Source organism: Panthera leo, chromosome C1 (genome assembly GCF_018350215.1).
Source record: "Panthera leo isolate Ple1 chromosome C1, P.leo_Ple1_pat1.1, whole genome shotgun sequence".
In the NCBI taxonomy this organism is placed as follows: Eukaryota; Metazoa; Chordata; class Mammalia; order Carnivora; family Felidae; genus Panthera; species Panthera leo.
The window spans coordinates 122698548-122726505 of NC_056686.1; the positions used below are offsets into that span (position 1 = coordinate 122698548).

Consider the following 27958-nt stretch of genomic DNA (forward strand, 5'->3'; position numbering starts at 1 on the left):
AGGGAGGAGGGGGTGGGGAAAGAAATCGAGGGAGCAGGTGTGCACACATGGGTGAGAGAGCAGATGTCAGACCACCATGAAACAGAAACTCAATTCTACACACCTTAAGCTTCTGCAGAAGCCAATTGGGCCACCCTCAAAGCAGTGTGCAGAGGTAAAGAGCAATGGCCTTGACATTGTTTGCTACCCATGACCCTAGGCAAATTGCTTAACTTTAAGCACCTTTTACCTTGTCTGTAAAATGAAGAAGATAAAAGTAGCTTCCTCGGGGTTGTTTTGAAGATTAAATTAGTTAAAACACAAAGTTCTTCATCCAGTATCTTACAGAAATTTCTCTTTTTAAGCACTCTCTTTCTAACCTCTGCTAAAGTTCCTTTCACCATGAAAGGAATGAACAACTGTTCATCACCTCCCTTCCCACCCTGCCACTGTTCCCAAACACACTTGATTTGCTCACAGGACAAAGGTTGGTACCATTGTTCAAGTTCACTCTGTGCTTGGAAGAAGCAGCGTGTGATGTCACATCATCCTATCTTTGTTTCAACAACTCCCCTCAGCCCCTCCATGACCTTCCTCTATTGCAGCAGCTAATTGATAATGGGTAGCTGATTTTTTTTTTCTTAATTTGGGGCCAAAGGCAATGGCTTCTTTTAAGTAATGGAATCATAGCTATGATAGTTAGGAGGAGGTCTGGACTCTGTGAGAAGTTGTGTCTCTTTCCCATTCCAAATTTCCCCTGGAATGAATCTGCTTGGCCCAGCCTAGCATAAATGTGAAATCCCTGAGTGCCAACGCCCATCTCAAGAGAGGAAATCACAGATTCCGCCCTGCCCAAGGCAGTTAGCAAACCCCAGGCCAGTACCCTGAGCTGTGACAAAAAATAATGAGATAAGAAAGAAGAAACAGGCAAAAGGATTGTGGCTTTAAGCTACGTAGTCTTAATTTAAAGAGGTGTCCAGCAAGCTCTCTGAACCAATATAGAGAGTATAGGAGGGTTATGGAAACACAAACCCAAACAGTTTTTGAAGCCAACTGGCAGAGCTGCCTCATGCTGGAAAAAAATTACTCAGAAGGTCTTTCAATTTATAGTTCAAAAATTACATTCCCTTGGTCAACTTTCTAACTTACCCTTTGAAGGGACTTTCTCTTCTGAGCCCTGTGCTCAGGATAAGATGAAAATAGAAATTAGGGATTCTAGTGAGCTCTTTGAACCCCATAGGTCTTGTCCAAATAACCCAAATGAGCTCCCAAATCTCTGAGTAAAGTTGTCTGTCACTCAAAGTCACAGATGGAAAACTCTAATTCCAAAAACCCCCACGGATAAGACAAAACAGCATATATATTACCTGAGCAACATTAAATCAGGGAAATTTTTCCCTATTTACTTTTCAGTGTAGAATTATCACCTAATGTCTAAACCTCATGGTTAGAACTTGTAGAGTTCTTCATTCCAAAATTCACTGGTTCCATTTGTCCACAAAGTAGTAGTAATATGCTCTTTCCCAAAGGGAACAACAGCAAGAACAGAAATGTAATTTATTTTTTATTGCTGAGTTGGGCTTTTGCAAATGATTTTTGCAGACATATCTTTAATAGATTTTCAGGCATATTTTATTTGCTGAAAAATTTCCATGCCCCAGCATAATTTCAATTATTCAGTGGAAACCATAGTTTGGGGAATTGTTTCCAGCCACTCATTCAGCTCTTTGAATAAGCTATATATATAACTTCAATTGATTGCTTTTTCCATTTGGAAATTAGCTCAGATGAAGAGGGATTAGGAGAGAATGTGTTTCAAATTCTTTTTCCTCCTGCAATCACACAGGAATTCTTTGATTCCTTGGATAGCTTAGAGCCTGGCTTTTCAGGTCACTGGGGTCCTGATGAAGTACAGGAGACAGAGGGTGTCATTGAGGGCACTGTGTCCCTGAAGATGCATTCAGCTGCAAGTAACAGAGGTTTGTTTATTCACAAAACAAGAAATCTAGAGATGAGCAGTCATTAGTTTTGGTTAGGGAGACAATGCCCCTGGTCAACATCATGGGATGTTTTTTGACCAAAGATGGCTGCTACAAGTCAGGTCATCAAATTCATAAAGAAGAGTAAAGAGGGAAGGATCACTTCAGCATGTTCTGTCCTATTAGGGAATCAAAACCTTTGTCAGAAGCCTCCAGCTGATGTCCACATACTTCCACTGCCACCCTTGGTCCAAACCACCCTCATATCACCTTATTGACTTCCAGTTTGTCACCACCTTCTTCTCCTTTACCTAATCTGGTCTTTCTCAATATAGTAAGCAGAGTGAGCACCTTCAAGTAGAAATCAAAAATAGCATCCCTCTGTTCCAAGCCCCAATAGATTCCCAGTACACTTGAGAGTCATATCCAAACTTCTCAGAGGGGCTTAGATGGCCCATGTGATCTGGCTATCCGTGTCCTCTCTGATCCCCTCGCTGCCTGCACAATCCTTGCCCATTCCATGCCAGTCACACGGGCTCCTACTATATTTAGAAGGCCAGTGCTCCCCCCAATCAGGGCTTTGGCATCTACTGTTCCCTCTGTTTAGCATGCTTTCTTCCTCTATCACGATACGGCTGGCTCTCTCACCTCCTTCAGGCTTTGCACACATTTCAGCTTTGTGGTGAGACCTTCCTCGACCACCCTATTCATAATTTCAACTTCCCTTTCTCCATTCCTTTCTGGATTTTATTTTACTGTTTTTACAAAGCATTACCTAACATACACGCACATTTTATTCTGTCTCTGAAATAACTTTTGAGTGATCAGCAAATATTGTTTTTCATATGGATCTGCCCACACTTCTCCATTATGACAAATCCCTACCCTTCAACTACTTGTGAATGGTTGTAGCAAAACTGCTCAAATTAATTCTGGTTGTTTTTATTTAGTGAGCATCCTGAAGATTGGTTAGAGCATTAGGTATAGGAAAAAGGGAAATAAATTAAAACAGCCCCCAAATGTTCATAGACACTTTATGTGTTACTTACCTCTTTAAATCTGTAAGACATCCCTGGAGGAAAGCGAAGTTCAGAGACATGGAATAATGTAGCCACACACCTTCAGCTGGGATGTAAGTCTGGGTGCTTTAGTCTCCAGGTTCTTTGTTCTTCCCACTGTACCAGGTGTCTCCTGATGGACACATTGACACCCCAGTGTTTGCATCAGCAGCTGAGAACATGCCTTCCAGAAGCCTACGGACACCACCATCCTTTCTTGCCACCTTATGCAATTTTTTGAAAAGGGTAAGAAATAATACAAAAACTTTTTAATCTCAGACAAATTACCAGGGTAATTTCAGAAGTCTAGAAAGGCTACCCTGTCCCCAACCCAAAATGTGTCCCACCCACTTCCACGTTGCCACTCAATATTCCTTTAACCACAGTGAAAGTTTTCATGATTCTAAATCCTCACTGAACATGTTGAGCCTCACAAATTACTCCTGAAAATATTTTGATTTTTTTCCTATCTCACAGTTTGTTCACCTGTCACAGGCCTTTGTGTGTTGTTCTTCCTAGAGCATAAGCAAATAAGAAGGAAACCATGCCCTGCACACCTAACATAGCACTTTTACCCCATTAAATAAGTGTTTGCTGAGCAATTATAAAGTCGAAAATACAAATCTCCAGGGGACTGTATGTAATGGGATATCTGTGTTTGGAGCAGTGTGCTGGGGATAAAGTACGAGTGAGTCACACATACCTCAGTTTCCACCCTGGTTCTATCAGGAGCTGTTAGTGTCCACATTTGTAGGCCAGTGCCTGGTCTATCTTGTCCCTGAGTCAAAACCAGATTTAATGACCCTCGGTTATGGCTGCTGTTCTAGTTGAGAGGGGGTGGTGGTGAGGAGGTTAATGGCACCTGTTGGAAAAAAACTAGCTGAGAGCAGCTCTTTTGTTTCATGAAGGGCCAGTGGTTCCACTGAGGCATCATCTGAAGAGAAGGGGTGGCCTGGAGTTCTGGAGAGCCAGAGAAAGGCAGACAGCAGGACACAGCCCCTCCAAACCTGCCCCTAAGGAGTGAGATCCCGCAGCATAGAAGATAGTGACTGTTCTGTGAAAAGATACCCTGAGGCTTAGATCCATGCTAGGCTCTGCACTCATTCAGAACAAGATCCACTCAGATAGCAGAGGAAACCAAAATCATCACACCCTCATTCATGCAACTGTCTGAGGATCCAACCAGTGGCCTAACAGAAGCTGAGCACTGCAGGCCCACAGAGTTACAGAGTTCCCTTTCTAAACACCATGCCTGCTCTCCCAACCATTTTCAGGGTGGCTGCTCGCTTGTCACACCTGTGTCTTGGGGCCAGGTGGCACAGCCAGCTTCCCACACCTCTCTGCCCTTCCAGACATTACTTGCCACCCTTAGCCTGCAGTGCAGTTGACTAGCCCCTTCCTTGACCCACCTCCCAGGTTCTACAGCAGAGAAGTTGCTAGCCTCCACATCTTTTTTTTTTTTTTATGTTTATTTATTTTTGAGAGGGGGGGCAGGTGGAAGGGCAGAAAGAGAGGAGGAGAGAAGATCCGAAGCAGGCTCTGCACTGACAGCAGAGAGCTGAATGCAAGCCTCAAACTTGCGAACAGTGAGATCACGACCTGAACCAAGGTCAGACACTTAACCAGCTGAATGCTAGCCTCCACACTTTGTAGAGACCTACACTGTCAAGTATGGCTTGGAGGCCTTGAAGTATGTGGGTAGTCCAACTTGAGATGTGCTGTAAGGGCAAAATGCAGGCCAGCTTTTGATGAATTCATATGAAAAACAGTAAAATATCTAATATATCTTTATATGGATTACATATTGAAACAAGACTGTTTTGAATATATTGGGCTCAATAAAATATACTGTTAAAATTGATTACAACTGTTTGTACTTTTGTTAAGTGGCTACTAGAAAATTTTAAATTACTTTTGTGGCTCATGTTATATTTCTGTTGTCCAACACTGATGAGGACAATTCATCATATTATACGTCATTATTTGTTTTCTTTCTGTCTTACCTACTAGACTAGGAGCCCAAGGAAGGGTGCCCTCTAGTTCCCAGAGAGAAGCTCTATCCATAATGAACATTCCACAAATGCTTGCTGAATAAATGAAATTATGACCAAACATACAAACAAAACCCTACAAATATTCAATGTTTCTGAAATAATTACAAAATCACTTGGAATTATATGCTATGTATTGCTGTTGAATGGCCACTGATCTCTTTGGTGTGGAGATGACTTTCAATACATATTGTTGGTATGTATGCCCAATTATGCCTACAGGTATAAATGAAATGAATATTCCAAAACTTCATTGAACCTTATGCACATGAACTTGAGCTTGTACATTTATCTTGTAGGTGAGCTGGGCAGGCTACTAATTTATAAGGTCTTGTAAGTGATGATTGCCCTTTCTCAAAATTTGGCTTAAGTCAGCTGTTCTGTTTATCTCCTTGGGTGATCCAAGGACCAGCAGCACAAGCATCACCCAGGAGCTTGTTAGAAATGCAGAATATCCAGTTGCATCCCAAACTTATTGAATCAGAACAAGATCTCTCGTTAATTGTATGTGCTTAAAATTTGAGAAACCTGAGCTATGCATTTTTCTCAACTCTAAGGAAGAAGGCCACCTGGGAACTTGGCTATCATTCCCTTCTATTCTTCACACATTTGTACACTTAAAATGTGTTGAGCTTTCACTTTGTGTAAGATACCATCCTAAGCGCTGAGATACGAGGATGAGCCAGACGCATGACTCTGGGTTCTGTGACTCATGGCAGAGCCTCACTGCATGAGGGAGAGTTGGGCACACTGGGTACAAGAGTGCCTGAGAGGCTCTGCAAGAGGAGCAACCAGGAATGACGGGGTCAGAAATGGTGCAAAATGGCCCCCTGTCTGGACCGAATCTACAGACAGCTGCTTCATGAATCATGCATGCTGAGAGCATCCAAGAGTAAAGGAAGCAGGCAATACTGCCCTTCCCTTCAAGAAGAAAACTTTTCCAGAATCTCACGTTTCCATGGAGACCCAAGAATCTGCCAAGCCAGCAACAGATCTCTGGTCCCCAGGCTCAAGTTCAAGCAAGCTTAATTCCCCTTTGTCTAGGTCTCTGGGGTAGTGTGAGTTTTCTTCCTCTGGGGGGACATGGGTTTGTCAGTCTTGACTATGTGTTCCTGGCGAGCCAAATCAATTCAAACTCTAAGTTGGCAGCAGTCCCCAGACACTCTGTGGATGGTGAAGTGCAGTGAAGCCTCCATCCACTCTCACCCAAATAACCTGAAAATTCAACTACCAGGATTCTTTTCCTCTATTTTTACAAGTATAATCTCATTCCCTTCATTAGTCAAATTCCTTGAGCACCTATGGAGTTTACTATAAAGAATGCAGGGATGGCCCTTCCTAACAAGAGAAACTGATGTGAAAACAAGTTACAGCTTAAAACCTTCACATGGCTCCCATTACTTCATACATGGAAATTGTAAGAAGTGCACAAAAGCACAGCCTACAAGGCTCTGACCTGGATGGCCCTGGCTCTTCTCATCCTTCCTCACTGTTCTCTAAACTCCAGCCATACTGGCTGCTTCCCCCTCCTCCTCCTCCTCCTCCACCCCCTCCTCCTCTTCCTCCCTCTCTAGGGCCCTTATCTGGAATGGTCCTCCCTCCATTCTTCCTTTTGTGTAGTAAACTCCTATCCATCCTTCATATCTTACCTCAAGATCACCTCCTTAAGGAATATTCCAGATACTGAATGGCCTGCATGCCCTGGGTCCCTGTTCTGTGCTCTCAAGCTGTTCTTCCTTATACTTTCTTCACTCTCCCTTAGAGTATAAACCTCTTTCCTACTGGTACAAACTTTATTCCATAGGTTATGGGAATCTGAAAATTTTCAAGCCAGGGAGAGATAAGATTAAAGTTTTGTGAAGATGAATTCGGCGGCTGGGAGCAGAGTATATTAAACAAAGGGAGAAATTGCAGGCACAGGAAAGAGACTGGAATGATCGTCTTTAAGTTTGCCAGGCCTAGGGCTGTTTTTAAAATATTATCTTATTTGTTCCTTACCATAGATTTATGGGGAAGGCATTGATATCCCCATTGTTTAGTTGAAGAGACTGAGACCATGAAGGGTTTAGCAACTTGCTCCAGAGGCCACAGAGCTGGTGTGCCCAGGCCTGCCTAGTATCTACATGAGTCTGTCTCCCAGGGAGGCTATCATAAATTTCCTTTATGAGAAGATATGGAAAAGAAAGAACGGACCCAGCAAAGGTTGCAGGGGGAACTCAGCAGAGTGTATTGATGATTGTACGTGGGGACACTGAGGGCAGGGAAAGAAACTCATCAAAGATGACTCAAGTTCTCACCTGGCCACTTCCCTCCTGAAGTGCTCCTGACATGTCTCCTGGGTGTTCCCTTAGTACCCTGTGAATCCCCCTCCGAGAGCACTCATCAGGGACTTTTACAATTCCAAGTCTTCTCCACCAGGCCTGTGGGCACCACTGCTGGACTGATCCCCCAGTGAGGCAGACAGCCTATCAGCACACAGCGATGTCTTACTACATGAATATGAGCTGATGAATAAAGGAAGAACCCTTCCTTTCCCTCACTGGAAAAGTGAGGATGCCAATGACAGATTTACAGACAGAAGCTCCTGGGGCAAAATGTCAAGCATCAGCCAGAGCAGGTGGGACAGTTCTCTGGGGTACACCCAGAGTGTTCGCCTATGAGGAACTTTGTGACTTAATCTCACTAAAGAATGGGACTCTTCCAGATGCCAGAGAGATGAATTGATGGGGCAGGGCTGAAGCCATAGAGGAGACTCGACTCGGTTTTATACCAAAGCTAGGTTCAAAATCAATAATGCCACATTTGACAATCTCAGAGAATCCTTAGTGATTTGTCAGTGGGAACATTTGGCACTTGAAAAACAATTTATGCCACAACTTGTAAAACTTTAACATGAAGAATTGGTTTCCCTTGAGAGTTTGCAAGAATGTTCTACAGAGAGAGAGAGAGAGAGAGAGAATCCATATGTTGTTTCCAAAAATGGCATCTACCTCAAACTTTCTCTGTCCCACACCTGGGAAAGGGTCAAAGAGACCTACAGACCTGTGATCACCACTTTGTTCCCTCTGGAAGTTGTCAAAACTCCTCTCCACACTCTAGAGGTGTCTTAATATCTCCCACACATCTCTCTGTGCTGGCTGTAGTCACCATCTCCCCTCTTAAAAACACCATGACAGTCACCTCCTTCTAATCTCCAGTTCTTCTCCCCTCCTCATTCCTCCCTCCACAGTGTTAGTAGGTAAGTTTTTCTAAATACTGATCAGAAATCACAACTCCTGAAGCCGGCATTTATGATCCTTCATGCTGACTGTCACCTCCCTCCCTGGACTGACCTTCCACTGAAACTCCCTTCATGTTCAGAGGCCACAGTCAAGCTAATTTCTAGCTCTTCCTGTATCCTGTGCTCTGTTTTCCAGCCATATTGTCACTTTCAACCCACTATGCCTTCTTTCAAGGACTTTGTCCAAAAAATCCTGCCCTTCCAGAATTTTCTCAAATGCCATTTTCTCTCTGAAGCTGATCCCAATTCTCTCAATGAAAATTAACCCCTCCCTTTATATATGCCCATGGTACTTCCTTTTTATGGCTCTTAACATTTTTCAAAAGATTGACTCATATTGTAGTAGGTTCCATGACAGTTTGTGAAACAAACCCCACTGCATGATGGTCTCATTTTGCATGATATGGTTAAGGCACAGCACATCAGCACATCAGTGGGTGGTTCTGATATTCTTTGCAACCTAAGAATTTCTGTATTTAATGGCCCTAATTAAAACTCTCAGCATATCAAAGGAATTTTTTAGACAAACAACCATTAGCTTTGGAAATTTTCACAATTTGTTAACTTTGTCAAGCTCAATAAACACTGGTTTATTTGGTTTTTTTTTTTTTTTTCTGTTTACAAGAGTTCCAGGGAAAGCTTTGAAATCCTGAAACTTCCCCTATTTTTACTGAAAATAGCATGGGCAATCATTTTTAAACATTTTTCTCTTTTCTTTCCTCTCTTCTCTCAAGTGAAAAAGAGATTCTATATAGTCTTTAAGGATAGCCAACTCAAGCATTCATTATCATTATTTCCTCTCTTTTGGATAATTCTTAGCTTACAATAATATGCTAGAATCTCCACATTTAATCACCTTCTCTTAACCTAGTTCCCCACTCCAGAAATGACACAAGCAAAAATTATCAGAAAGAATTGTTAATATAGTCCCTATCTCTAGTTTTTCTCTGTCTATTCTCTATTTTTAATTAAATTTATATTTACATTGCACTAAATATAAATTAGTTGTGGAAAATTAGAAAATACAGATAAACTATAAGAAAATTCAAAGTATTTATGTACGGAAACTGCTAAGCACAGGGTAAACTACATTTCCCAGCCTCCCTTGCAGTTCAGGTGAACACTTACATTCTCAGTGGTTCAGTGGTTCTCATGGTTCGTGAATTCAAATCCCACGTTGGGCTCTGGGCTGATGGTGCAGCACCTGCTTAGGATTCCCTCTCTCTCTCTCTCTCTCTCTCTCTCAAAATAAATGAACATTAAAAAAATTTTTAATGCTACTGACTTACTTCCTGGTGAAACTGGTGAAAATTATTTTTTTGAGATAAAGAGAGATAGTGCGCACACATGCACAAGTGAGTGAGGGGCAGAGAAAGAGAGAGAATCCCAGAAGGGGCAGAGGGAGGGGTGGTATCAAGAGAAAAGCGGGCTTACCTGAAGGGGGGCTTGTGTTTCTACCCAAAGAGGGGCTTATGTGGTGAAAATTATGTTTTAAAAAACAATTATTCAGAGCCTTTGGTAATGGTCCTAAAGATAGAAAGCAAATGAAAAAAGCATCTATTCAAGAAAATCTATGAAAATTCAGGAAGAAAAATGAGTCTGTGGTATCTGAGCCAACACTGCTCCTTTCTTCTCCTTTCCTCCAGCTCGGTAGTTGGAAACTCAAACCCAGACTACTACAGCTAAGAGCCCAAGGCTCCTACTTGGGAGCAGGACATCAGTGTTTCTTATTCAGTCCTCAGTGCCTTACTGCCAAAGCTAAGTTTTTGGGCAAGTATGATCAAGAAGGTAGAGATTCCCTTTTTCCACCCAATTCCCACTCATGGAATGGAGGCTCTACCATAGAGGTGGCACATTGAGAACTCTGGGGCCCTTATGATTCTTTCCTTGACTCATGAATCAGTGGTTCCCCACCAGGAGAAGCAAGCTGAGAGGAGCCCAGGCTGCTGCCTCCTAACAAGTGCTCAGCTCCTAGAGTGAGGGTATCCTTCAAAGAAGCTTGCCATTATCTCTACTCTCAGCCCCAGAGACCTGCCTCAGAGATTATTGCTTAGGGGAAGAAGCAGGTCATAAAACAGATAGCTCCTAATCTCTCTTCCCAAAATAACTGACTTCATTTGCAACAAAGCATATAGAAGTTCAAGTCTAAAAGTGCTCTCAAGAACAATGAGGACTGTAGTGAAAGACAATTGGAAGGAGATTCATGGATCAATGAAGATACACTCTAGACTGTAGGCTGGCTACTGAAGGAGAGAAATGAGAAATAACCCAGCTGGGACAAGCCTTCCAGGGATCAGGACAAATATCAGACACTAACCACCAAAACCATTCCTACAAGGAGCCACAATTTAATTGGATTAGTGTACAGAGGGATATATACTCCAAAGCATTGTTGAAACCCTAGAGCAATCAGCTGGCTATTAGTGGAGCTTAACAGCTTTGTGTGAAAAGAGTAGAAGAAAGCTTTATCAGTATCACTGCCATAAGGTGTCATCCTAGGATCTGGAGCAACTTCAGAGGATTAACATTGTGGAAAAAGTCAGGGAACAGATTTGGCTAAAACAACCCAGCCAGTCACCAAAAAAATAAGCAAATAAGCCTACCCAGTGTTGAGGGGAAGAAGACCAATACCCAGAGTTGCTGCAATATATTATCTAATATGTCAGCTTCCTATAAAAAAAAATGACAAGGAATGCAAAGAAATGGGAAAGTATGACCAATAACAGGCAATAGAAACTGCCTATCAGAGAGAATAGACAACAGATTTAACAGAAAAAAGGTTTCAAGGTAGCCATTTTAAGAAAGTTCACAGAACCATAGGAAAGCATGATTAAAGAGGTAAAAGAAGGTATAGTAACAATTTAGCATCAGATATATAATTTTAATAAAGAAATGGAAATTATCTGAAAGTGGAAATTCTGGAGCTGAAAAGTACAATAACTGAAAAAAGACAAGAATCAAATGACTAGAATCAGACATGACACACAGAACATTATTACCAACCCTACAGAAATAAAAAGGATTAAAAGGGAATACTATGAGCAATGTATGCTAATAAATTAGATAATTTAGATGAAATGGACACATTCCTAGAAAGATACAACTACCTAAACTGACTTAAGAACAAATAGATAATCTAAATAGACCTAAAACAAGTGAAGAGATTAAATTAGTAATCAAAAAAACTACCCACAAAGAAAAACCCAGGCCTTGATGTCTTCATCACTGAACCCTACCAATAATTTAAATTAGAATTAAAATTAATTCTTCACAAACTCTTCAAAACAATAGAAGAGGAAAGAACAACTTGCAACTCATTTTATGAGGCCAGTATTATCTTGATACCAGAACCAGGCAGATACCACAAGAAAAGAAAACTACAGACCAATATTTCTTATGAATATGGATGTAAAAATCTTCAACAAAATCCTAGCAAACCATATCCAGCAACATATGAAGAAAGTTATACACTATGACCAAGTGGGATTTATCCAAGAGATTCAAGGTTGATTCAACACTGGAAACTCAATTAATGTAACACATTACATCAATAACACAAAACCAAAATTTACATGATCATCTCAATAAACACAACAAAAACATTTCACAAAATCCAACCTTCTTTCAGGATAAAAACCACTCAACAAACTAAGAATAGAAGAAATGTCCTCATCCTGATAAAAGCATCCATGAAAAGCCTAGAGTTAACATCCTACTTACTGGTGAAAAATTGAAGGCTTTTCCCCTAAGGTCAGGAACAAGACAAAGATGTCCATTCTTGCCACTTCCATTCACATCCCAGATGTTCTAGCGAGAGCAATTAGCCCATCTGGGTTGCCGTGGACTTAGTGGCTTAAACAACAAATATTTCTCACAGTTCTGGAAGCTGGAAAATAGAAGATTCTGTGTCTGGTGAGAACAAGCTTCTTGGTTGAATGACCAGTCTTCTCACTGTATCCTCATTTGGCAAAAAGAACAAGGAAGTTCTCTAGAGTGTCTTTCATGATTTGACCACCTAACCCAGACCCCACCTCCTAATACCATCACACTGGGGTTTAAAATGTAAACATATAAACTTGAGGGAGATACAAACAATAACAGCACTTAGTGAAGAAAAATAAATAAAAAGAAATCATATTGGAAAAGAAGTAAAACTATCTCTATTCACAGATGACACAATCTTGTACATAGAAAACCCTAATGAATCCAATAAGAAACTATTAGAAGTTAGACATGAATTTGGCAAAGTTGTAGGATACAAGATCAATACATAAAAATCAATCAATATTATCAAGATGGAAATCATCCCATGTAACATTGTGTGCTGACTATACTTAAATAAAAAACAAAAAATTATTAAATTAAATTAAATTTTAAAAGATAGCAATCATCCCCAAACCAATCTACAGATTCAAGGCAGTATCTGTTGGAACCCCAGCTGAAATTATACAAATTGTAGAAATTGACAAGCCAATTCTAAATTCATATGGAATTGCAAGGAACCCAGAATAGCTAGTAAAATCCAGAAAAAGGAGAACAGGTAAGAGGCATTATACTTCCCAATTTTGAAACTGACCATAAAGCAATGGTAATCAAGACAGATTGGTACCAGCACAAGATTAGACATGTGCATCAATGGAATAGAATTGAGAGTCCAGAAATAAACCCATACGTAAATGGCTATTTTCCACAAGAGTTCCAAGACCATTCAAAGGAAAAAGAATAGTCTTTTCAACAAATGGCACCAGGACAACTGGACAGCAACATGCAAAAGAATGGAACTGAACCTTTACCTCACACCATATACAAAAATAAATACAAAATGAATCAAAGACCTTAATGTAAGAGCTAAAACTATAAGACTCTCAGGAGAAAAGATAGAAGGAAATCTTCAAGACCTGGTAATTGGCAAAGTACTCTTACATGTGACAACAAACGCACAAGCAATAAGAGAAAAAATGAACAAATTGGTCAGGATATGGAAAATAAAATGTTCATACACAGCTGGTGGGAATTCAAAATGATACATCCACTTTAGAAAACAATCTGGCAATTTCTCAAACAATCAGATATAGAGTGACCAATATGACCAACCAATTTCACTTCTAGATATATATCCAAGGTAAATTAAAATATATGTTCACCCTGAGGCACCTGGATTGTTCAGTCAGTTAAGCATCCGGCTTCAGCTCAGGTCATGATCTTGCGCTTTGTGAGTTCAAGCCCCACATCAAGTTTTGTGCTGACTGCTCAGAGACTGGAGCCTGCTTCAGATTCTGTGTCTCCCTCTCTCTCTGTCCCTCCCCTGTTCGTGCTCTGTGTCTTGTGTTTTGTATGAATATAGTTTTAAAAACAAATATTCTTTAATATGAATTTTCCATTTAATTATAACTATTTATGTCAATAAATATGTCTCATTTTCATTTCATTTAATATCTAGCACTGAAAATTTTGTTTCATTACAGCTTAAAATCTTGGGTTTGTCAAACGGCTATTTTTTTTTTCAGTTTTGATTTTATCATAGTAGTATCAATTTTTTTTAGCTTTTTCCCCCATCTTTTTATTATGTTTTTTCTGAAAGATTTCCTTAAATTTATTACACCAATTCTCTTAGCATATTTTACATTTCCAAACTTCTACCTTTTCTTCTGAATATTCCTTTATTAGAGTACCCCATCATTTTTCATGAATGTAAAATCTCTTATGTCACTGAAAGTATTGATTACAGGTTTTGGAAGTTTTTGTCTGATCTCCTTATTGTCTGACTTCTGTATGTCCTTTTTTTTTTTCCTGTTTCTTTGTTTTGTTCTGTGTTTCATCATAAAAGATTCTTCTAAATATATACTCTTTATTGACTTTCTGTTCATGTTTAAAAACAAGGCACTAAAACATGACTAGAAGCTAAGTGTGTCAGAGCACAGCGTGCTCATTGGTGAGCTCACTGAGCAGTGAGGGAGTGGGTATCTGACTCCTTTGCTGTGCTTCCTAGATGTCAGTATGTGACACTAGACAGTTTATCCAGGTAGATGTCCTTCCACCTCCTGGCCTTCAACATTTAGTTATGAATGCCAGGTTTCAGGTCACTGAGAAAGGCAAGGGTATGGAGGTTACTCCACCCGGTATGTAGAATTTCCCTTGATCCCCTTACTTCTGTGTGGCCACGCCAAAGCCCAGATCTTCTCTCTCCCATTCTCTCACCAGGGCATCTTTCTTCAACTCACTCTGTCAGTTTTCCATACAAATCTCTGCAGTGAAGAGTCTCTTATCTAAGTCCTTACTAGCGGCCATCTTACTAAGTCCAAAAGATATTTTTCTGTCCTCATCTCAGCCTCTCAGAAGAATTGAACACAGTTTAATATTACTTCTTTCCAGAAACTCCTTATTTACTCCAAAGCAAGAGATCTCTCTGCTACCTTGCAATCCATTTTCTACAATTTTTTGTAAATGTAAAACAGACATGTCATTCTCCTGCTTAAAATGCATGAAAGCTTTTCAACACACTAAGGAAGTATCTGGTTTCCTTACCATGACCCACAAGGCTCCACATCACCTCTCCCTGCCTGCTCCTCCAGTCATCTCTAACCATCTTCTGTATACTCACTCTGCCCCAGACACCCTTGCCTTCTTTCTGTGGCTCAAACATACCAACCTGGTCCCTAGGGAGATTTTTGCACTTATGTTCTCCCCTAAGCACTCTTCCCTCAGACCTTCCAGAGGCTGGCTCCTTCTCATTATTCAATTCTCAACTCAAACTTCACATCCTCACCCAATCCAGTCATGCAGCCCCATCACCATTATCCCAGCCACACTCACTGTGTCAATCTCTTCAGCTGTCACTATGACATTTAAAATTATGTGATATTATCCTGATTATTTTTCATTTACTCTGTCTGAATTTCCCCACAAGAATGGAAGCCCCACATGGAGTGATGCTTCCATGGTGCTTCCATGGTACTTCCATGGTGTTGTGTGTTTTTGCTCACAAGTGTCATCAAATGATGCCTGACGTGCAGCAGATCCTTGATAAGTGTCCACTGCTTAAAGGAGTGAAATGTATACACAGACCTGTGCTAAGCCCTCCATGAGAAATCATTTCAGTACAGTTCAATGAAGGATCTATTTTCAGCTCAGACTATCACCCAGAAGGAAATCTTCCTAACAGAACAAATTTTAAATTCCCTTGACCACCATGGGTCCTAGAACTACTCAGCACCTCGCAGAACACAGAACGTTTACCTAGAAAGGCAGGAGACCCATCTTACAACCATTTCTCATCAGTAGGAAAGCAAGCAAATAGCAAGCAGTAAAGTCTTTCAAATAAAATAGTTATGATAAATTCAGTACCTTAAGATGGAACTTTGGACAAGTACACAAGTAAATAATAAGAATTTCACAACAATAAGTGCAATATTGCAATATCCAAAAGAGTCTAAAAGAGGGATTGCCCTCTTGGCCCCTCTGATGAGGGATTCTGGCCATTTTCTTAGTGTGAAAGAATTAAAATTTTCCACCACAATTTACTGTAAGTATTTTAGTTTTCAAGTTATATAAACATGCAAGGTGAACTATATAATAAAATGGTGATAGACTAGCCACTCTCAACACACATTCTGGCTTAAAGAAATTCTTTCAATATTTCATACATACAGCACACAAACAGGTGGACACTGCTGTAATTTCTTAAAAATCTGAACACTTTTTGGCCCTATAATTCCACTTTAAAGAAGTTGACCAAAGAAAATGATTAAGAATGTGAATTAATTTTTGGCTATAAGGATAGTGATTACACTATCCTTTGATAATAGCAATCTAAATATCCAACAATAAGAGATTGGTTACAGCCATTTACAAAATTATTCCATGGATAAATATTTATTGGCAAGTAGTGAGTTCATTAGGTTGAAAAAGGCAGGTTACAAAGCAATATGATCCCATTATATTTTACAATATTATATAATATAATTTAAGAAAGAGAGAGTGAAAAAAAAACGAGTAAAGGGGCAAGGAAGGACATACACTAAACTGAGATTTTAAAGAAGTTTCTCTAGATAGAAATTTTATACAAATTTCTTTATGTGTTTTTTTTCTTTATCCTAATCTAAATTCTTTTTTTTTTATAATAAATAGTTGTTAACACCGCAGTTTGAAAAAAAAGCTGTAAGATTAAAATCAACATTTTGTTGATAATCAGAATGAGCACAATCAAGTAAGAAACACTCTTTAGTGTTTCTTAATAGGTTTATTCCACCTGCAAGTGCCATAAACCATACACACATGGATGACAGCAACATTTAAGCCCAAAATAAATTGACAGAGTCTACCAGACACCTCCAATGCCGGTGTTTCCCAGTCCTTGCTTCTCCCTGTCTGATCCTCACCCCACAAAGCCCTCTCCGCATCTCTCCCTCTAGCATCCCATCAGTCCTTGCTTTCTTTTCCAGAGGTTCCTGTCTCAGTCAGCTCGGACTGCCATAACAAAACACCATAGACTGGGTGGCTTAAACAACAGACCTTTCTTTCTCACGGTTCTGGAGGTAAAAGTCCAAATTCAAAGTGCTGGCTAATTCAGTTCCTGGTGAGAGCTCTCTGCCTGATTTGCACCTTCTTCTGTCCTCACATGGCCCCTCCTCAATGCATGTAAGCAGGGAAACAGGTCTCTTTCTTCCTCTTCTTCTAAAGCCACTAATAATAAAGCCCCACTCATCTGACCTTATATAATACTAATTACCACCCAAAGGCTCCATCTTCAAATACCATCACTTTTGGGGTTAGGCCTTCAAAATATGAATGCGAGGGGTGGTGGGGTACAACAGTCAATCCATAACACTCTTCTTCTCCTAATTATATATGGATGTTTTCCAGGGCTCTGTCCTGATGCCTTACACATTCTCCATCATTCACACACATTGATGGTTTCTTTTTTTTTTTTTTAATCTCAAATATGTCCCAAGAGACCCAAACTCTAATTCCAGACCTCAGTCTCCTCTGAGTCCAACAAATGGTTCAAACTCACATGCCCTGAAGTGTCTATCATTTTCCAATCCTGCTTCTTCTACCATGTTCACCCCTGTGGTAGATGTATGGCAAGACCCTCCACCCATTTACCTGCACTGAAAGACTAGCACATGGTCTAGACTCCTCCTTTCATCCACAGTGGCTAAGCACTCTTTTGTATCATAAGCCTTGGTGGCCCCTGCCCATAGAAAGACATAAAGTACACAAGAGGTGTTCAGACCCTGAAGCACTGGCAGAGAAAATGGGAAATTGCTCAATCCAGAATCTCAAGACTCAAAATTCAGAGCTTAACATGATAGGTGTGACCTATCTTTTGTGGAACTATCAGTGGCTCGAGGTGCTGATGTGGCTGGCCATGAAAGCCATAGCCCTTGGCCTCCCTGACCTGGTGGACATCTCACTGAAGTGGACTGGCAAAACCTCCAAAATACAGGACCCCTGTAGAAGCAAGGGAAGCACAAGAAGACCTTCCTAGTATATCACAAATGGCATATCATCTGCTTACTTAAGGTTTGGTGAGCAAACAAGGTAAAAGCAGCCTTGGACTGAGTTGAAGTCTTCCTTCTCACAAGATTTGTCCTAACTGACATTGGTCCTGCAGGTTTCTAGAGCATGTCTTCCCATTCCTCTCCCCTCCTTCTCCAGACATTTCACATACAGATCAAAGCTTAGCTCCTAGTTTCTCTCTTACTCAAATCTCTCCTGACTCAAAACTATTGTCTATGTTGCCCCAGGAACGGGTCTTTCCAACATGTAAATCTAACACACTTCACCCATTGAACAACCTGGGGTGGCTTCCATTATCCCCTAGGAAAGGGATCCTTTATCACCTGGTTCCTGCTTGTCTGCCAACGCCTCCACACCTCATTCTTGCTCACTCTTGCCAAATTTGCCATTCCAGAGCAAGCCATGTTTCCTGTGTCTCCTCCAATCCTTGCACATGCCTTCATTCCCACTGGGTCTCCCCATTCCCAGCCTCCCAGGTTCTTTCCCTCCTAAGAAAGTCCCTTCCCCACACCACGCCCAGAGACTTCTTCACACTTGTAGTTTCGAACTTAGACATAAATGTTCAATAAATATTTTTGAATGAGTTGACTAACAAAATTAGAAACAAATCAAAGAATGACTAGATGGCACCAATGATAATAAACATTACCTGTAGGGTTAAAATATGCTTCAAAAGTGCTTGGGAATCCTTGCGGCCATGGATATGGAACATTGGACTTGGGGGAATAAAAAGGTTAGGGAATTGGGGGTACCTGGGTGGCTCAGTCAGTTGAGTATCTGACTCCTGATTTCAGCTCAGGTCATGGGATCGAACCCTGAGTCGGGTTCCTCACTGAGCATGGAGCCTCCTTAAGATTCTCTCTCTCTCCCTCTTCCCCTCCCGACAGCTTGCACACACACTGGCATGCACTTCTTTTTCTCTCCCTCTCTCTCTCTCTCTAAAATTATTTTTTTTTTAAAGGGTAAGGAATCTTTTTGTGGTACATGGAAATCTGGAGAGTCGGGGTAATCCAAAGATGGAGAGACATAAGATACTGGCCTGAGGAGATTTGCAAGCTCCTGTATCATGGATTTGGTGATTTTCCAATAACCAAGAGAAGGAAACATTGGAGTTTTTCTTAGCAAATAAACCTACATTTCCTTAGCAAATAAACCCACATTTCCTTAGCAAATAAACCCACCTTGCCTTAGCAAATAAACTCCAAAAAATGGCCCTGGGAAAAAAAAATCCCACTGGAAACAACATCCTGTTAATCAGGGGCTCTGAGATGTGACCTGCCCAGGCAGCTCCTGGACCTCGTCTGCCATTTTATATTTCCTCTTTAATCAAATCCCTGGATGCTACAGTTCTCAACTTGCAGAGATTTAAAAGGCACTTTGATTAATGGACTTGATCAGTGTCCGCTCTTGTTTAACCATGGTGTTCTCCTCCACGTTTCACATTTCACACCCACATAGCACCATTCCCCTTTTATTACAGGAACTGAAGAATGTGATGGCCTGCCAGACAGCAGAGTAATTTATGAAAAATATATTTTTAAAGGGAGAGTGTATTAAAACTTGAAAAGAACGCAGTGCCTGTTGCTATTTTAATTTTAAATAGGCTATGCAAATAATTAAATGTCAGGTCATATTGACACCATCAAATTTAGGAGAGTAGAGATGGTATACAACCCCAGAGTCCTAGGGAATATTAAATCAGATAAGATTTACCAGAGCACTGAAACATATCTGCTTTTGACACGAAATAACAGTATCAATTGCGTTAAAAATGAGCCAATTTCCAAAAACCTCTACCTGCTACAAATGTTTCCATATATACCACAATTCTTTAAAAAGAGATAAAAAGAAATCGAGATGAATTTGTAACTGTATTTAAGCACTAAATCCCTCTTTGTGTTTTTTTATCTTTCTCAAGCCTCCTCTGCCTTACACTACTAGCCTATTTCAAATATTGACTTCCAGGAAAGGATGGATAAGAACAGCCAATATGCAAGGCTAAGGTAATGGATACTGCTCACCTTACTTTAGAACAGTTTAATTTGCGTATTTACCTGAACTTTGCTCATGGCTTTGTACATTTCAGTCTTAATCGGTCACACCAGTGTGCACTGTGCACTGTGGTGCAGCTTTTCAAGATTCGTAGGAAAGTCAAAATCCTTTTAAAATGGTACAGAAAAACACAAGTGCTTAGTGAATAAATATTTCCTGTGGAAAGAATTGTATAATATCGTAGAAGTTCTGTGATGAATAAGACACTAGAAGACTTTTTTAAAATATTTATTTATTTTTGAGAGAGAGCATGTCAGCACAAGAGGGGAAGGGGCAGAGAGAGAGGGGACAGAGGATCCAAAGCAGGCTCTGCTGACAGCAGAGAGCCCGATGTGGGGCTTGAACTCATGAACCATGAGATCACGACCTGAGCCAAAATTGGACACTTAACTGACTGAGCCACCCAGGCACCAAGATACTATATAATAGTTTTGAGGAAAGGAGATAACAGCAGAAAAACGTGTCTTTTTCCTTTTAAGTTCTTAATTGGTGATTAAGGGAAATTCCTGTTTCTAGAATACCTAATGACTAGTCAAGCTGAATCAAGCGGAAAATGTCAGGAGGAAACTAGTTTTTCATCCAGGACTGGTTGGCCACTGGCAACCAACCCTATGTTGACAAAAGCTTGGCACTGGCATAGTGACTTGTCTATCCATTGGCCAGGGCAGATATCACTTAACAGTTACAGCACGGGGCCATCAATTCCACATTTTTATTTATTTATTTACTGAGTTTTTTTCCTACATGTCAGCTCTCTAATAAGCACAGAGACATCGTAGTGGACAAGAGAGACAAAGTCCTTGTCCTCTTGGAGCTCACATTCTAGAAGAAGAGACAACACACAGGAAAGAAAGATCATTTCAGATAATGAGAGATGCTAGAAAGACAGTTAAGCAAGGAAAGGAGCTAGAGTACGGCCTAGAGTGTGGGGGAGGGATGTCACTTTAGCTAGGGTGGTTAATGTCCTCTCTGTAGCAGTCACCATTTGGGAGAAACTTGACCAATGAGACAGGGCCAGCCATGAGAAGATCTGATCCTCAGCACAGCACTCCAGGTGGCCATTAAGAGTCAACGGCTGATTGGCTATGGACGAGCCCTGTGCAAGGCATGCTGGGAGATATAGAAAAGTTCAAGGTAAAAAGCATTCCATTTAGCAACATCAGACATCACATGATTCTGAAACAGGGTATGGAAGGCAGACTTGGAATACATGGATGCTAGTCTTCGTCCTAGAATCTTGGTTTTTCCTCATCAGTAAAATAAGATGGACCAAATGATCTATAAAATTCCTTTTCGAGCCTGTGGCCCATAATTCTAGCTAAAAAGTGAAGTAGGATTTTAGACAATTGGAGAGATAGGGTAGATTAAGTCGAGAAGCCCTTTTGTGAATGGGGTCATTTGAAGAGTCAGATGAGAAATAAGATATAACTATTGCTTCTTGGAGGCTTCTTGGTGATTTCAGAAAAAGCCATAATCAGCCCCTAGTTTTTCAGTTTCAACTGCCACAATCCAAAGCAGTTCTCACCTTGACTTCTGCATGAAAATTAATTGGTATGATCTTCTCAGCCATGCACACATTCAAAATCATCAACATACGAATATGTCATCTGGTCATCTCACAACACAAAGGGCTGCACAAAGGCAAATCACAGCGCTGTGGAATAAAGAGGAAAGAGTTGTCAGGGATTCATATGAAAAAATTCACCTTTCGCTGCTGACTGACAACAGGGGAGCCAGCACAGAAGTGCCATGGGTGAGAATTATAGGCTTGCATGGTAATGACGGGTCTGGATCAAGACTCAGGTATGAGTTCAAAAATTCCTGATCTTGCTTCACAATGGCATTAAAAACAGGTCCCAAGTGCATGAAAATATTCCCTGTCTTACAGGCAATAGTTCAAGTTAGGGTCATTAGCCATAATACAAATACTTACATGTTATTGTGATATTGTGAATTTAGATAATAAATTATTGAAATTCACTTTGTGGGTACAAAGTCCTTCATAAATACTTAATCTCCAGAGAGACTTCAACTTAGAGTTACGCACCCCATTTGTGGACTTCTCCTTATCCAAGTTACTCTGGGTCCCTGTTCTCTTTGTAAAAATTTCGTGTGCCCCACTAGCCTCTTCACAGTTCCCACTGTGGCTGATGGATACTGGCTTGGATCTTGCCATCCCAGCAAACCAAGAGATCCAGGACAAGCCAGGAATGGTCTTTTGAGTAACTTCCAATTCACAAACAGCCCCACTGACTTATTATTTCTTGGTTTTTCCATGCTCTAAAGCAAAAATGTAACTATCTCTGTGACTTATCCCAGACCACAGGGATGGATGGTTTCATGTGGGGATGCTTTCTCCAGAGAAAAGCTCATACTACGAATCCAATGCTTTGGGCCTGCAAACTGTTCATCAGGCACCTTAAAGCCCCCACATCTCAGCCAGGAGCTAAACAGGAGGCTAACCAGAGGCTTGCATTCTCTGGGAATATATAAGACAGGGCAGTACAGACATCATCTCCTCTACCTCCCTCCCTAAAGCAACAGTTCTAAAGACACTTACTCAACATGGTTTTGGCCTATACTTTAGAGACCCTTTAGGGCCAGGATGGAGTTGTATTGGCTAGAGAATTCCCCGTTAGTGATAGAACACAGCTGCAACACTAATCCATCTTCCTGGTCCTCAAGCTTCTCATTTGTAAAATGAAGGTTTGCATCTGTCTCTTAAGGCTTTAACATCCAAGGTAGCCTGGTTGGTGGATAAGCCTGCTAGGTGTCCAAAACTCATTTCTGGAGTTTACTGTTGTACGTCCTGACCTCAATTCACTTGTTCATGTTATAAAATAATGCCTACCTCACAATGTTAACTGTAAGAAACACAATTAATTAAGCATGTGAGTGTTAAACCGTAGTGAGCTGTTTTACCTTATGTAGCAAGACCTCTTACCTAACCATCCAGCATAGTTCTTTCCCTATGGAGGTCCTCACTAAGCACTAAATTGATTACTTGCTGGACTTGAGCTGAGAACAAAATTGGACCCTCAGCATATCCCAAACCCTATTTGAATGAAGAGTTTATCTGGACCATCCTTGTTGAAGGTGGAGATCCCAGGCTAATACCTCCCAACTCATGAAATCTGGTTAGAGCAGCCAGGCATGCAATAAGAAGGAGCCATGTTCAGAGAAAAGGAAAACCAGGCACCCAGAACTGAGTATTAAGTGCATATGTACATGTTCCATTATTTTCATGTCTTAAGATAACACCATTTTATTATATCTCATGACTTTGTGGGTCTGGAATTCAGGCCAAATTTAGCTGGAGGAACTTTCAGTTCCACATGGCATTAACTGAAGTCAATCTGTGATATTTGGATGGTGAGGAGACTGGACTGAGAGTCTAAGACAGTTTCATTCATATTTTTGGGGCCTTGGCAAGAATGGCTGGAAGGCTCAGCTCAACTGGACTATCAACTGGAGCACTTGAATGCAACTATGACAGCATGGTGGTCTCAGGGTAACCAAAATTCTTACACAGTAAGTTGGAGTCTTGAGGGAGTTTTCTAAGAGACCAAGGCAGGAGCTGCAAGGCTTCTTCTGACATAGCTTTGAAAGGCAGGCACTGTTGTTTTGGCCACATTCTATTGGTCTGCTGGTTCTATTGGATGACTAAGGCTGGTCCAGATTTCAGGAGACAAGTACCTTGAATTTACCTCAATACTTGAGCCTCAGTTCTGCTGCATAGAACCAGGTATGGTATGACCTCTTTCATCTTCTCATCCTTTCCATTGTCACCACCAATGTCTTCATCACGTAATGAGAAAGCCAAGACTGAGATGTCACCGGGGCAACAGAAAACCCCAGCAAGTAATGACCAAAGGACCCTCTGAATGGCCACCATCTTGAAATACCTGACTATGTCCAGCAAGCTTTCATTAGCCCAGAACCTAGAATACCAAAGATCTTCCCACATTCTCTGCTCTACAGAGATGAAAACTGTCAACAGGAGGCTCTCTGAAGACTGGCACTCTCCAGGAGGCTCTCTATCACCTACTGTTGATGGCAGGCATCAATGTGAAGGGAATGAGTTCCTCAGAGAGGACAAGAAAATTGGGCAGTTGAAAGGCTATGTCCCTTTGCTGCTGGTAGCCGTCATGCAAGAGGGACCCAAGGCTCCTCAGGGCTGTCAGGGTGCCCAAGCCCTCTCCATTAATATTATCATCCAGGGTCTTACAACATAAGTTTAATTTTTCATATGCTGCATTCATTATGGGCTGGCTGTGGCTTTGTTCTGTGCCATCTTTATTCCAGCACAGCGAATGGGAAAGCAGCTTCTATCTGGAACATTGTCAGGTGTCATAGCAGAGGGAAAGGTGAACACCATGATTCTTAACCCTTCTGCTCAAAAGTGGCTCCTGTCACCTCTGACACTCACATGTCATTGGTCAAAGCAAGTCAAATGTAACACTGAACACAAAAGGACCAGGATGTAGAGCCCTCCCACCGCAGGGAGAGGCCCTGCAGAGAAAGGTGCCACAATATTTGGTAAATATTAACATAATCCACCATAGTCTGTACTCTGCACACAAAACACGCATTTCCTTCCCCTGCCCATCTAAGAGGACACTTATCCCTCCCCAAGGGAGACAACCCCCAATTCCTCTGCAGGTGCTGCTCTGAGCTCAAAGTCCAGGACTGGTGCATAAGGCACAAGCACGGCTATAGAAGGTTTGGATGTGCCTGCCTCCTTTAGATGGGGGACACCTGAAAAATTAAGTCACTTGCTCCCACACACAAACTCAATATGCAGTTATGGACAGGGACACAATAAACACTCCCATTGGGAAGTGGATGCATGGGAAGTCATTTACTAGTCACTGACCTCCCCCCCCCCCACCCCCAGTAAGTCTAAAGTCCCACTGGGCAGGTATGGTGAGCAGCCCCTTGTCCTAAGGGTAGGGCACATTTCGCCCCCCGATTCTTTTCCCCAACAGAAACTCCCCAGTCCACTCTTCTCTGTGGTCCTTGGTTCTGCCCACTGAGAGGTCCACTTTTTCACAATCCTCCTTTGCCTAATCTAAAAAGGAATATGGTCTCCTTGGGTGCTAAGCAGAGCCTTCAGCCTCCCCCCTACCTATAAAATATTGGGGGAGCCAAAGTTTGCTTTAAATACCAAATGGGTGCAGTCTCTTTTACTCCAAGCTGGTGGCTTTTGTTTGCCCATAAAATTCTCTTAAAATGCTCATTTGTTTCTTATATATTTGATTCTAGTCGGCCTCCAGGACCAGGAAAGATAATAGTAAAATGACTATTTTTGGTTTAAGCTCCTCAGTTTGGGGTTGGTTTGTTATGTAGCTATAGATAACAAAACTGCAAAAAAGTACAGATACCCAGGCCCAGGCAAGGCCAGTTGAATCAGAGTCGCTGGTGGAGAAGCCTGGACCTCACCACTTTGTTTCTGCAGGTGATTTCTGTTGTTGCCGAGAGTTGAAAAACTGCTGATCTTTTGTAGGTGGTGCCAGTGAACAAAAATAAAGGGTTACACAAACAGTCATCTTTGACTTATCCCTAAAAGAAACCCCCTTTTCTATTTTTTTTCCCATCACATTCACATAACAGTCAGATATAACCAAGTAGATAGTGACCAGATGGTAAAGGGCTGGAAGTTACATCATAGGAAGAAAGTAGGGGAGGGGGTGCATGGGAAGGTGTTTAATGCAGAGAAGAAAAGTTGACAGGGAGCATTTAGTTATCTCCCCATATTTAAATGGGTAAGAAAAGCTTTCTCTGCTTACTAGAAATCAATAGGAAGCCATTAGATAGAAATCACAAGGATAAATATTACAGTTGATATAATTTATCATAATGAGACGGAGAATGTAGTATTTTCTTAGTAGCTCTTACCAGAATACGTAACTAGGGCAGGGATTTGAACTTTTCACAAATAGCCTGGAGTTCTCTCATTCTGTGCACATAACAGGATTGCACTTCTTCACCCCTTTGAGGTTAGGAAAGACAAAATGACTCACTTTGACCAATAATAATAATAATAATAATAATAATAATAATAATGTCATTGGAAATGTTTGTATATTCCAAAAGAAAACTTTGAGAGCCAGTGTGTAAATGGCCACGTCCCCTTTCTTTCTGTGATGTTTAGATAGTAGAGGCACCATTAATCTGGGTCCAGAATGAGGTTGTAAAGCAGAGATGCCAGATAAATTATAGGATTTCCAATTAAATTTGAAGTTCAGAAAATAATAATAATAATAATAATTTTAGTATGCATTTTGGGGGGCATATGTATGCTAAAAATAAAATTATTGAGTATTTGAGGGTGTCTTGTATTTTTCCTTCCTAATTCTGGCAACCCCACCCCCAAAGCGATCCCCATGGGCCATGTAGCATTAGGAAGAATTAAACCTTTGTTATTCTAGGCCATGTGGACTTGCAGCTTGTTTGTTACAGCCAAATAACTTAGCCTAAACTGACTTAACTACTTCCCATTTTTGATAAGAAAATATTTTGATGAGGCCTAAGCATAGCCCTAATATGTGAAAGGAGTAGGCAGCTTCTCTGCATAATAAGAGAGAAAACTGAGAGCTTCTGGAGGTAATATGAGAAGGGGAGATGGATAGAAAACTGTTAAAACAGAGCCTCAACCATCAGGGAATTTCTTACCTACTTGAAAAATAAAGTAAGAGGAAATGATGGTAGACAGTAGTCTTGAGGTCATAGAGGTCATTGTGGATTTAGGGTAGGCATGGAAGGACTTCATGCAAAAGCGGGCCTGCCTGACCTAGGGGTGGCCAAGTAAGTAGGAAGAGCTGAGAGCAGAAACACCCTGTGGGGAATCGGTAGGGCCAGGTCTGCTCTATGCCACCACCTACCAGCTTCATCAGTCCCCACAAGCCCCGGCTCAGGGCAAGGCTGGAGATAAAGCTCTAGGTGGCACCTGGACCCAAGTCACAGGCCTGCTCTAACGCTGAGAGACTACTTGCATTCCATGATGCTGATGTCAGTGGCCCGCCTGGGCCTCTGACAGGCAGGGGAATGGTGGTTGCGAGTTGATTGCAAAGCCAAAACCGAAACATGTTTGCTAACTTTTGTTTGACACATCAGTGTTATAGGAAAGCTCCTTGATAGCAAGGGATCCCTCATTTCTATGTGTCCTCACCCTTAGCACATGGTGGGTGTTAAATAAACATAGATGCTAGGAGGCCCAATATTTTGAGACCCTCTTTAGCCGCTACAGCAACTCCTTTTGGCCACCAGGGGGCAGTACAGGGTCATGAACTAGAAACTGTGGTGGGAGTTCAGAATCCGGGTGGATGTGATTCCCATAAACCAGGTGGTAGGGGAGAGCCCAGGCTCTGCCAGCACTTTCTTGGGCCCACAGAAAAAGGAAATAGACATTTTTTCCTATAAATCTATATTCATCCACTTAAAATGCTGTCCTTTATCTGAGATTTTCTTTCCCAATTTTTTACCATTAAAACATCCTTTCTTTTATGTGGTAGGATTTTTGTTCTATTTGCTTATGTTTTACATTCTTATTTAACCAAATAAATAACGGCAACCTTCTGGTGTTCCAGAATGCTTGCAGTAAATGACTGTTTAGGTTTGTGCAATCAACGATTAGGAGATCCCTTAGTGTTGAATGTCAGAATCAGATGGGGCCCATGACAAAAATAGGGGAGCAGCAGATAAACTGCACCTTTGGGTCCCCCAGGCCTTCTTTCCTGCCACCCATTGCTCTTTCCTTTGTGGTCAATGGGCCAGCTCAGCGCCCTCCTGCTCTCTCCCTGTCCAGCCTCCTCCTCTAAGTTGAAACCTGTTTTGGAGACAGAATCTACCAGCAGCTTAGACATCAGTGAGAATTTAAATCACTCCTTTTCCCTCCCAGAAAACTTGCCTCACATGTCTTATCTCTGATTCCAGAACGCAGGTGTTTTTGGCTGCAGGGGGAGATACGAGAAGAGGGAAAGGCAGTCAGCGTGGTGATAAAAATCAGGCCACCCAAGGGACTTGCAGATCCCACTC

The 27958-nt window shown here is 41.3% G+C and overlaps 1 long non-coding RNA gene across 25 annotated transcripts in view; it reads right to left on the reverse strand.

Moving 5' to 3' along the window:
- Positions 1-27958, reverse strand: part of LOC122225819 — a 166118-nt gene that overhangs the window by 125768 nt on the left and 12392 nt on the right. For 20 of the 25 annotated variants that reach the window (XR_006205378.1, XR_006205377.1, XR_006205376.1 and 17 more), the window contains 3 exons: positions 21447-27873; positions 3720-3878; positions 3008-3240 (listed from right to left, as the gene is read on the reverse strand). This is a non-coding gene — a long non-coding RNA (uncharacterized LOC122225819). The remainder of the gene's footprint in view (positions 1-3007; positions 3241-3719; positions 3879-21446; positions 27874-27958) is intronic. The other 5 variants (XR_006205390.1, XR_006205392.1, XR_006205387.1 and 2 more) reach the window with 5 other exon arrangements.